This window comes from Watersipora subatra, chromosome 11 (assembly GCF_963576615.1).
Source record: "Watersipora subatra chromosome 11, tzWatSuba1.1, whole genome shotgun sequence".
Taxonomy (NCBI): Eukaryota; Metazoa; Bryozoa; class Gymnolaemata; order Cheilostomatida; family Watersiporidae; genus Watersipora; species Watersipora subatra.
This window is the reverse complement of record NC_088718.1, coordinates 40,045,700-40,058,228: the sequence shown is the minus strand read 5'-3', so window position 1 is coordinate 40,058,228 and position 12,529 is coordinate 40,045,700.

Sequence of the window (12,529 nt, the reverse complement as noted above, 5' to 3'; positions counted from 1 at the left end):
TTACAGCTGACACTCATATAATGTAAACCTCTTTTTATGTAAATTCCACTTAACATAAAGAATTTATGTGAAGTTTTTGCTTCGTACTAAGTAAAAATTCTATATAACATGAAGCCTGATGTTGGTGAAAGTTCTCAAATTGAATTTGAATAATGACAGTCTCATGTTTGGTCTTTAAAATACTGTTTTCTCTCTTGCCACGCATAAGAGAAAAAACAACGAATTATTTGTTTAGTACCTGGGAGTCTAGTGTGCCATTAGAGATCATCAGTTGTGCTGATAAAGCAGAGAGAATAAGTATGTGCACAATTATTCAGAAATACCTCAAGGCAGTCGATTGGTGCAGGTGTTAAAGTATTTGTCTATACCAAGTTTAATGTCATGAATTTGGGTCTCATGAAAACGCTCTTTTATTCAAACCTCTGACCCCCATCTTCTGAAAAATGAACGGCAGGCAGACTCCGCTCTTACTATAGTAAATATATATTTTAGTTTTCATCTTATTTTAAGCATACAAGTTTTTGTTGCATCATGGACCTTTCTCTCTAAACAAAAGGGAAAAATGACTTAGTTTGACATTGAAAATGTGTGCTTCTATTAACCTAATGTATAAATACCATAATCATAAACCCTGAACCAATGTAAAAATGATGAGAAAAGAGAGAACAGTTGTCGATACAAACCACTAATACTACAGTTACTGCACAATCATCAAATTAAAAAGTTAAGTTGAGTTTTTTCCTGTATAAAGGGCCAAAAGTATGAGTTTAGAAAACCTCGGAACAGTTAGTCGATTTACATGTATTTTACTGTTCTTATAGCATACAATCCTTATAATGTAAATGTTTTCGGAACGAATTATTCACATTTGTAAAAGCGTCTACTGTACACTTGTTCCCATTCGCTACGCTTCAGTCTTAACAAAGTATATTACAACGATTTTCTTCAGCAAACTTTACTAGTACAGTTTCCTGTTAGGGTGTAAAAAAATCTGCACCTATGCTTTGGCAGTGACAGCAGTTTATTGTCAAGAATGGAACTCCATTCTGCTGTTCAGAAGTCAGGCACTCTAGACCATAGAGTTATCTTCTCTTAGAGTGATAACAACACAAGCGTTTCCGGTGCCAACAAGGAGTGTTTAGGCCATGCCCCTTTTTTGTGCTAGTCAATCGTATAGAGATTGACTAGATCAATAACATCAGCCATGAGAATGGTTAAACAAGGATCATGAATTTTCACAGTTAAGATAGTAATTAATGCTCATATTAAAGAAATGATGATTATAGTTTATTACTCTAATATATGCTTATTATTTAAAGCAATTCCATACCTACATGACTTGCAAAGGCACTGAATAGATAGTGTTAAGTGAGTTAATGCAATCAATTACTTATAGATAAGATAAATAGTCACTGGGGTTGTATTACATTAGTGTAATGGGAAGCTAATCGACTGCCATCAACTATGAGCTGTACTACCCGGTGTCGCCCGAGTAATAAAAAAGTCTTTGGACAGAAAATTTATTTTTATATAACATACCGCATACAACATTTACCATACTAATTTTTAAACTTCCATCATGAGAAAATATTTTTAAGCAGTTCAAATGAATTAAGAGGAAAAAAACAACTGTAAAGGTTTTCAAGGTTTTTCAAACAACTACAACTTTTAAATTTCATATCATGAAAGAAGTGTTTTGTTGAAATAGATTAGGAAGAAAAATAAAACTGTAAATGTGTTTAAATGTAAAATAATTAGCAAGTAATGGCTAAATATAATCTGTTTAGCTATGGTTACAATAAAAAACTATTTAATAAATGAGGTAATAAAAAGTCTATTTTATTTTTATATAATTATAATTTAGTATAATTAAGTATAATTTATTTTTATTTAACATATAACAACATCTGCCACTCTGACTGTCAAACTTTTTGCTTGCTTACATCAAGCAAGGATGTCCACTAACTAGTGGACATCCTTGCTTCAAGCTAGTCTATGTATTTGATTGATATGTATTAAAATCTAATATTACATACAAGGACTGTTTGTGAACTGTGGTGGCAATGAATCACTCCATCAACATACAATGTCAATACTTTCAGTTGATGGTGGTCGATTAGCTTCCCATCACACCAATATAATACAACTCCAGTATGATTATCCATCTTATCTATGAGTAACTGATTGCATTAACTCACTTAACGCTATCTATTCAGTGCCTTTGCAAGTCATGTAGGTATGGAATTGCTTTAAATAATAAGCATATATTAGAGTAATAAACTATAATCGTCATTTCTTTAATATGAGCAATAACTACTATCTTAACTGTGGAAATTCATGATCATTGTTTTACCATTCTCATGGCGGATGTTATTGATCTAGTCGATCACTACGGTTGACCGGCACAAAAGGGGTGTGGCCTAAACGTTCTTTGTTGGCACTGGAAATACTCGTGTTGTTGAAGGCACTGTTATCCCTCTAAGAGAAGATAACTCTGTGCTCTAGACAGCTGAGCCATAAAAACTTCCTTGAAATAAACTAACATAACAATATATTACTCTAGGGTCAGTACTAACATACATGTAATGTAGGTAATTCAAGTCTTATGACTTTGACAGCTACAAATTCATTAAATAACCTATACAATATCTCAACAATAATTGTTTAAATGTAGTGAAATCAGAATGTTTCATCAAGCTATCAATATCCTATCTAAATGTAGCACTTTTTGATAAACAACTAACTTCATTAATTTTGAGCAGTCAATTTATTTGCAGGTATTTAGAGATCAATTGTTGTCAATATTTACATTTATTTAGAGATCAATTGCTGTCAATATTTAGATTTATTTAGAGATCAATTGTTGTCGATATTCAGATTTATTTAGAGATCAATTGTTGACGATATTTAGATTTGTTTTGAGATCGATTGTTGTCTATATTTAGGTTACTTTCATTTCTGTGTCATTGTGTAGAGAGGCAGGTAAAGTCGCTAGGACGCTTAAAAAACTAAATTAATTTTATAAATAAAGTAAATTAATTTTGGAGATTAACACTTTGTAGATAAGGGGTTGTCCTCCTTCAAAGAATTATAGCGGTGTGTAAAGAGAGCTTGTATTATCTTGATACAAATCATTTTCTCTCAATATGCTTTGTAAGTTGACTGGCTATCGATTAATGGAAAGAGATTTTTCCTTTTCGAAACATCTTTGAAATTGTTCTCATTACATTAGTAAAGCAAGTTTTATCAATAATTAATTTTACTGTTTGGTTTTAACAGTATTTATAATAAACTTTGAAAAATCAGCTCCATGAATCGATGTCTATTTGAAAAATTGTGAATAAAATATTTGCAACAGCATAAAAGAGAGTTCTGTGATAACATGGTAGCTATAAATATATAAATAGGCAGAGAGATATATATATATAAATTTTATTTTCATTGCTCAATGCAATTCAAAACAAATTAAACCATGTGACATAAAATAAAGAATAATGAAGTAAAATTATATGTATTGGAAAAATAAGATTTTTTTGTATAGCGCTGTTCTATAATATGAAATGAAAAAGTATTGCGCATGGAATGAGTTGTATGGTTTTTCTGGAGAACTAGAAATGTAATTTATGGTCAGACAATTCGGAGACGCGATTTGAGTATTTTAGACAGCTAATGTCTTATAAGACAGTTAGCTCATCAGCATTAATGGCTTCTAGACGCTGATCATAGCTGTCCGTATCAGATAGTTCTGATACGAGTATACCAGCTTGTAGCAGCGCATGACAAAATAGACATACGATTCTGAGCTGAACTAGGGCATGAATTGATGGTCTAGTTTTTAAAATAATAAAAACTAAACCATCAACTCATGCCCTAGTTCAGCTCAGAAAAATAATTAATGTAGAAAGTCAAAAGGACTGTCAGTCTCAGAATCATATATTGTCTGTTTTGTACTACGTCCCGCACCAATACATAAAGTAGGTAAAATAAGTGTTTGGAAGGATTTGATGCTAAGTTGAAGCTTACTGCATTTTGTAATTTCTGACAATTTAATTTTGATTAAAAAGTCACCTTTTATTAGCGACACTCATATCTAGTTTCAACATAATTATATTAATTTATTATTTGAGATTCGGGAGTTGTCACCTCGCTTGTTAGTTACCGATAAATCTAAAATACTCAACTTTTACTTTTAACCTCAATAAATTATAATATCATCATAATATATGAACACATTTCATTAACAAGCTATAAAAAAGCTGAAGCTTTGGTAGACAATGGAGGAATAATCAGTTTTTATCGCAAAAGAAGATTAGTAATCAGCGAGTAAGATATTTTGCAACATTGTATTGCACGCACAACTTTTGCAGTAGCTCCGGTGCTTCTATGTCATGTCACATACACACTCATAAGCATTAAACATTTACGATTCTCAGTCTATGTCGACTTTACTATCTCAAAAACTAGACCATCAACTCATGCCCTAGTTCAGCTCAAAAGGTAAAATGAAAACAAACTATATTTTTGCTATCTGAATTGACAAACTTTATGCAGTGTAACTCATAATAGACCAAACAAAGATTCATTTTACTTTTCTGATTTTTTTGTAATTATTTCATTTTCTATGCAACCATCATTCATAAAATTCTCCCATATTATGTTATTTGCTTTTACAGTCAATGGAATGTAGTGATTTTGAGTTGTGATACACACTTAGTGGAATCTATAAAAAAAATATAGTAGTACCCTGATACCCTGGTAGTCTAGTTTGCTGCGGAAAATAGTCAGACGAGCATCGAAAGTGCAGCAAATAACTATCGCCATAAGTATTCTAAAAAGCGAGAAGGCGGTCGATTGGCTCAAGTGTTAAAGTGTACTATGCTTAAAGCCAGGAGTTTGAACCCTCAAGAAGTTTCAACCGTGGTTTCGAATAGACAGATGAACAAACATGACACTTATTAAAGTAAAGATTTCCAATATATAATTCATACTGTAATAGACTCAGTTTCTTCCATTTGTTCACATCACTGCCTTCCTTTCTCACTCTCACCTTTTCCTCTATTTAAAACTCCAAAAGATCTAATATCAATCTGTAAACTGCATGGTTTAGCGCCGAGTCACATTAAGCTGGGCTCGCTATTCCAACACTCTGACAACTAAGTCTTAATACTTGACCCACTTAAACTCTATGACCCAGACAACTGCTATGGAATTTCTGTGTACTTGACCAGTAAGTAATTATCTCATTGAATACAAGCCGACCAACATTCGTTTAAATTGACTAGTCTATGAAAATGTAGGGAATTTATTTCAATGATTCTGATGTGGTGTTATAAGGCTGTTATCACAGGTTTGGTATTGGTAAAAAAAATGGGTAGCAACTGTAAAAAATACTTCAATGTTTGTCAATTGTAGATTACCCGAACTATTTGCATTAACTTATAAGATAAGGATGAAATGCACTCATAGCAAACTTTCTTCCCTCATAGTATGTTTGTTGCAATTATAGCAAGCAAACCCTTATAGCAAGCTTGCTATTCTTCTAACAAATGTGCTATCGTAATAGCAAGCTTGCTATCTTCTTAGTGCGAACCAGTAAGCTGTATATAGCGCTAATGGCGATAGGGCAAACATTGTATTAAGGAATTTATACAGCATGCTGCATATGTATTGCGCATAGCCAAACTGTAAGTTTTGTAGGCTTTCAATTTAATTCGATTCTAATTGGCAGTTTTACTTTAGTCTCCATAGTAACCGGCAGTTTCACTTTGGCACTTTTTCATTAAAGGTTGACTTGCAACAAAATTCACATTACAGTTATTTGGTATCAAAAGATTCACCATGTCTTACTCTGTTGTGTTATAGGTGCCAAATATGTGGAAATGTGATTACAAGCTCTTAAAAGCTCAAAAACGAAAAGCCGCCGTAGATTGGAATCTCTTTATTTCTCTGACGTAGTCATGACAGTTTGGTTGTTGTCTTGTCACGTGATTTTCCCTCGTGAATTGAAAGGCCAATAAAAGGCTCAATATAAAACTTATTGTAGCACTAGTTTATGACAAACACTTCGGGTTTTACTGAAAACCCCGTATCAAATATAGATGCTCGCTACTTTACAGTTTTGTTTCGGCTTGATCTAATCGTCAAGTCGTAATCTGATCATGTGACCCAATACTTCGCAAATAATTTTTGCAGCACTTTTCGGTTATCGCAGGTGACCAACAGGCTCGTTTTGATTATCAGACAATGATATGTACTCCTTCGAGGTAAGGTTAAAAAATTAAATGAATTTTTACGGCAAGTTAAAAGATATCACTGCTAAAAGTGACAGCATTACAACGACGATAAAACAGACCCGTACGAACAATAGACATGGTTTTATTGAATGCGTGAAGTATATTTGTGGAAATATTTTGACGAATATGGTTGCATGAAAACAGAAACCTGTAACCTGAAACCTGGTTTCTGTAAACAGAAACCATCTTCCACAACTACGTCACATTTGAGCCGCTTTGGAAAGAGAATCCAAACTACGGCGGCCTCGTGTGGCTGCAATTAACTGTTCGTTTTTGAGCCTTTAAGAGCTTGTAATCACATTCCCATATATTTTGCACCTACAACACAACAGAGTAAGATATGTTGAATCTTTTGATATCAAATAGCTGTAATGAATTTTGTTGCAAGTCAACCTTTAAGCTTGCTGCACTTTTAGCAAGCTTGCTATGATGATATGATCACAACTGAGTGAGAATATGCAAAGCAAAATTCACAAAGTAATGCAGTTTTACTCACCTTTTGTTCTAAGTTCAGTAATAGATGTTTGTCCGCTACCTTCACAAAACTAGCCATAAATCTACTCAATTGCAAGCCATAGAGCTGGATAATAATAACTCTTCCCTTAAATACATTTTTGCAATCAGTAGTTATTTATACTAGAGAGTTGGCAGTAACCACATACAGGTCATCTATAAGCTATCTCAATGGACTGGGAACAGAAAACTATATCCTCACACATAGATTACACAAGATTAACCACATTTACTATGAAATTATCAAAATAATGTGATTTTAGTCATAGAGCTACATGTCTCCATGATGTCCCTCTGCTCATAGAGAAATTTAGATGACATGATATTATTAGAAAAGTTTGAAATAGATGCACTGTTTTATAGCCTTTGATTACTCATCCCTTAAATTGATTATTCTGTTCTGCGGATGCTCTTTGAGGTCTAATAGTTGTACAGACTTTGGTTTATAAACTTCAATGACAACCTCAATAGAGATGCTGATGTATATACATAACTAACGCTGCTTTTACATCATACAATGCTGTGTGTATCTTTATGACTTCATAAAACTGGAGATCAGGGTCCAATGCATACTGACTATCATATGCAAGGAGCTAGACGACCTTGAACAAAGGTAGTGGGATATTAATTTGGAAATAAGGCTACGTTTAAGCCATCGGCAAAGCAAGAAGGGTGTTGACCACTTTCAGTACGGCTGACACAGTACTCTTTGAATGTAGTACCCTTTATACTCGATTCAATTGATCTTAGACTGATATCTATAAAGCGCTATAGAACAATGAGCTCGGGTGTGTCATATATCCCCCTATAACTTCTTTCATGCTTACGCATATCCCAAGGATAATCAACCCCATTATCAACATAAAATAATTGCTAACAGATCTAGAGCACCAACTCGCTGCTCATGTGCTAGGCAGCATATAAATAGTAGAGGAAACAGTCAGCTCCCGTAGTGCGTAGTTTAGCCGGCGAGCGACGAGCTGTTGCATCATGGGAAACACATCCTCTTCCAAAAGTAAGTAAATTGCCTTCTGACAGATGCTTGGAGTGCTAACCATTTTAGAGAGATTTGATGTAAGGTAGTATTTTAATGCAAGGCTTGCTATTTGATATCTTCAATTGATTTGGAACTTGTAAATAACTTGAATATTCTTTAATACATGTAAAGGTTTCTTAAAGGCTTGAGGTCATTTTTGGGTGAGTTATGCTGCTTTTTCTAAACAGAGAAATGTTTTAGTGTTCTGATACTTGGCAAAAGACAGGCATCATTAGTGGTTATACCGACTATTTGGTGAATAAGTTGAACTTTAGGGTGCTACTGCTTTGCATCCATCTGTCGACACCTATCGACACTGGCCGTGTCCGCCTAGATACGTATTACTGTATTTCAAGGCTATTTACAATGACCTTTGATTAATTTTATTCATGGCAAAAATACCATTTCCAGCAACTTAGCAAAATTGGAAGTTTTCGCAAACAGGATTAGCAGCATATACTTTAGCAGCGCAAAAGCACTCTAACCAATCCGCTACCATGCTGAAATCATGGTGGATGCTGTCAGAAGTATGGGAACATTTGTGTCCACCCATGCATCCTAGCTTTTGGGAAAGGCATTTCGCTATCTGTAATTACCGCAGTAGGTCTATGGGTATTACACCAGCCATGATGAGATATATCTCCATACATCATACTTGTGAATAACGCTGACTAGGAAATTGCATCGCTAGTCCTGCAAAGTCAGCTAGTCCTGCAAAGTCAGCGTTAGTCTGAAACGAGAGCTCTATTCAAAATAAGTAGGTAATTGATCACTTCAATGAAGGCACCTGCACTTTTTAGCAGCTTGTTATGTCTACAATGTAGTGTGTCAAACTTCGTCTCCATTCCCCATAATTTACAACAAACTGTGAAAAAGGTGTGAAAATAACAGCCTATCCTGTAAAACTCATCTCTTCTGAAAATTATTTGTTATTGTGCAGAAAAAAAGGCAAAGCAGACAAAGAAGACGGGCGGAGTCGGTGGTGGTGGAGGAAACAGAGGGGTTAGCAGTGGTGGATACAAAAGCGCGAGTGCAAGTAAAAGTGGCGGATACAGTAGGACTAAAAACCATTGTAAGTATCATTGTAGTAACACTAGTAAGTTTTGTCTCCATGGCAACATCTGCATGTTAGTATTGTCTATCCATTAACACATGTGTGTATGCATTGTCTCCATGGTAATACATGTATATAGGTATTGACTCCATAGTAACAGCTGCATATATGTATTGTCTCCATGGTAATATAGGTGTGTATGTATTGTCTCCATGGTAACAGCTGCTTATATGTATTGTTTCCATGGTAACATATGTGTGTGTATGTATTGTCTCCATGGTAATGCATGTATGTATTGTCTCCATGATGACATCTGCATTAATGTGTTGTCTCCTTGGTAACACCTTCATATACATATTGTCACCATAGCGACACCTGTGTGTATATTTTATTGCTAGAGTAAAGCCAATATGTATAGTTACTGTAGTAACAGTAGTATGTATTATCTCTATGGTAACACCTGTACATATGTGGTCTCCATGATAGCACCACCACGCATAACCAGTATGATGCCTTTCTGTCTCTATGAAGTATGTTGACTTTTGGTATATCTACGAACCTCAATGATAATGCCTCAAGCCTGGTTCGCATATTGGCTGCGAGACCTCGGTGGTAATCTCGCGCCACAAAACACTTGCAGCGGTAGACTCGGCGGCTTATGTTCACATAAAACTGTGTTGTCGATGGTCATTTTAAAAATGGCTCTTCGCCATGTCATTTCGAATGTACAGCGCAGTTCGCCATGCCACTTCGTGAAGGTTTTGCTTGTTGCTTCCTGCAAATGTTGAACAGCGCTGAACTCTTGCGTTGACCGCTGGCAACTACTGGCAGTACTCGACGCGTAGGTTTTCATTCCACAGCCGATAGCCCTGCGATCCTGCCACCGGTGCTTGCAGCGCATATGGGAACCAGGCTTTAGCTCGTGTGTATATCAATCTTAACAGCTGTGTAGTTTGAAAGGAATCCAGCGAGATTGAAATAGAATTATTATTGATTCTCAACATCTAATAGCTCATTGACCTCTAGATTTCAATCAACGTGACTGTCTGCAATAGCAATGAGAGTTCAAAATATTATTAGATGCAAGATCTCAATGAATTAAAATGTTGAAAAGGATTTTGTGCTAATTTGTTTTATGGTGTTGAACTCTTTGAACAACAAGCGCCAGTTTGATTAAAACATAGGTTCTGAGGCAGAGAGACTAGCCAATTTAGGTAACAATGTTGGTTGGTAACAAATGGTGCTTCATGCTGCTGGATTGTAGAAACAGATTCTCGATCTGTCGTAAGTACATGTACATGTACATGGCAACATGTTACGCAGAGATGACACTAATGCATTCCATTAATGTAAATTCATTTTCATTAACGTTAGCGCATTCTAGTCTTTTGTGAATTTAGTTGTTCATTATCACCTAACCCTCTTATGTTTAATAATATCTAGGAAAATTACTTTTAAAACCAGAAAAAGCAACTTCTTCAACACAAACTGAAGAAATTATTCCATTTTTAATTATTTTCAATCTGAAAAATTTTCCAAAACTGAAGCAATTATCTTGATTAATGTAAACAAAAATTTACGAAAATTGATTAAAAATATCTGTCACAAATAAAATGTATCTATTGTTTACAATGTAATTGGAATGAGTCAAATGGTGAAATGTATAAAAAAACTGTGATACATGTACTACACACAGTGGAGTCAATACATAGAAGAAGCACTGGTCATTCTTAGCATCCCAGGATAGTCACGCCTTTTACCTGAATGCTAACTAACCAGCTGCTTGCTAGTTTAACTTGTTATGAACAGTGGGTATCGCATACGATCATAATTGTAGATGATGACGATGATCATGACACTCCGTCAGCGGCTCACGGAAACAATTCGGTTTCAACAACAGTAGAAGACAGCGGACCTAGTGCAACTTGCAACAGTGGCGGAGGGCTTAGCAGTCACCATGCTGTGAGTCACAGCAGCCATGATGATGGGCCCAGCTCTCATTGTGGAGGCACTAGCTCGTATGGGGGTTGTTCTAGCTCGCATGACACGAGTGGTTACAGCTCATATGGAGGTGGAGGTTCAAGCTCATACGGATGTGGGGGAAACAGCTCATATGGAGGTGGTGGTTACAGTTCGTATGGCGGTGGAGGCAGCTCATATGACTGTGGTGGGGGAAGCAGTAGTTATGGAGGGGGTGGAAGCAGCTGCGGAGGAGGGGGTGGATGTGGCGGAGATGACTAAATAGCTATTTAGTGTAGGCTCAACTTTGTCTGGACTAAAGATATATCGAAATTGTCTATTGTTTGATATATCTCTTGTTGGATATGTATATTGTTTGATACGTCTATTGTTTGATACATCTATTGTTTTGAGTTTTTAAAAGAGCAAGTATTTTTGTAGTTGTACTCTTCATGTTGTTGAAACTCAATTTCCTTCTATATTTTGTGCTACTTAAATGAGATGCATGTTATGACATTCTGTAACAGGTTGTTTCAAGTGAATGACATTTTGCAACAGGTTGTTCAATGTAAAACCAAATATAAAGTGTAGAGGTAGTTATTGCTATACAGAATGTATTTTACTGCCTCAAATACATGCTCAAGAACAAAACAAACAGCTGTAAATGTTTTTCCTCTATAAATATAATCAGCTGCTTCAAGTCATGTGCAGCACCAACTGCACCTGCACAGTTATCAACCTACATACGCTCATTTGTTGTGTGCAATGCCTTTTGGATATTCCATTTGTCTAAACTAGTTATGTCAGCATTACTAAATCGGCTTTAACAAAAATATCACAAATTTTATATCACAATCCTCATAGCTTCTCTCAACTGAGCAGCATTTCGATCACAAAAGTCATAAAACTGTCAGAAATGAGTTGGATAATCAAAGGTGTTGATATTGCTTTCACGCTAAACACTCAGATACGTCCATTATTTAGCATGGTTTTGCATCTTCTAGCCTTAAGTTCTCAAATACAACAACATCATATTGTTCATGCACTGTAGTGCAACAACAGTCACTTAAAACAAAAGTGCTTGGAAGTAATACACTCACACCACAGAGTTTAATAGTTATGCTCCACCAAAAGAACAGACAACTCCTTCAGCAAGACACACAGATTCGTTTAATCTTCAATATAATAAGGTCTGTGTCCATCCGTTTGTTTGTCCAAAGCAATGAAGGTTGGGAAAATGATTTCATCATACGGGATTCCAACTCATGACTTCCAGAATGGTAGACTAACACTCAAACGACTACACTAATAGACAGACCACTGGCATTCCATAATAATTGTACATATAGTTATTACACCTGATGATTGCTCACGGCACACTAGACTGCCAGGGTAACAGTCTACATAATTTGGAAATCTTCACAAAAAGAATATTCGTGTAAAAGACTGATTACTTTCACATCAATAGAAGCTGAACAAAATTTCCTTTCCTCTAGTCTGTGCTATAATAGGAGCCGTGTCTGTCCGTCTGAAGTCACGATTAGAGGTTGTGAAAAATATTGCATTGTACAGGATTAGAACTCACAACATTCAGCATGGTAGACTAACACTCGCACAGCTGCCCCAAACGACTGCCTTCTGGTGCTTCAGAATTATCATTCGGATTGTTATTCT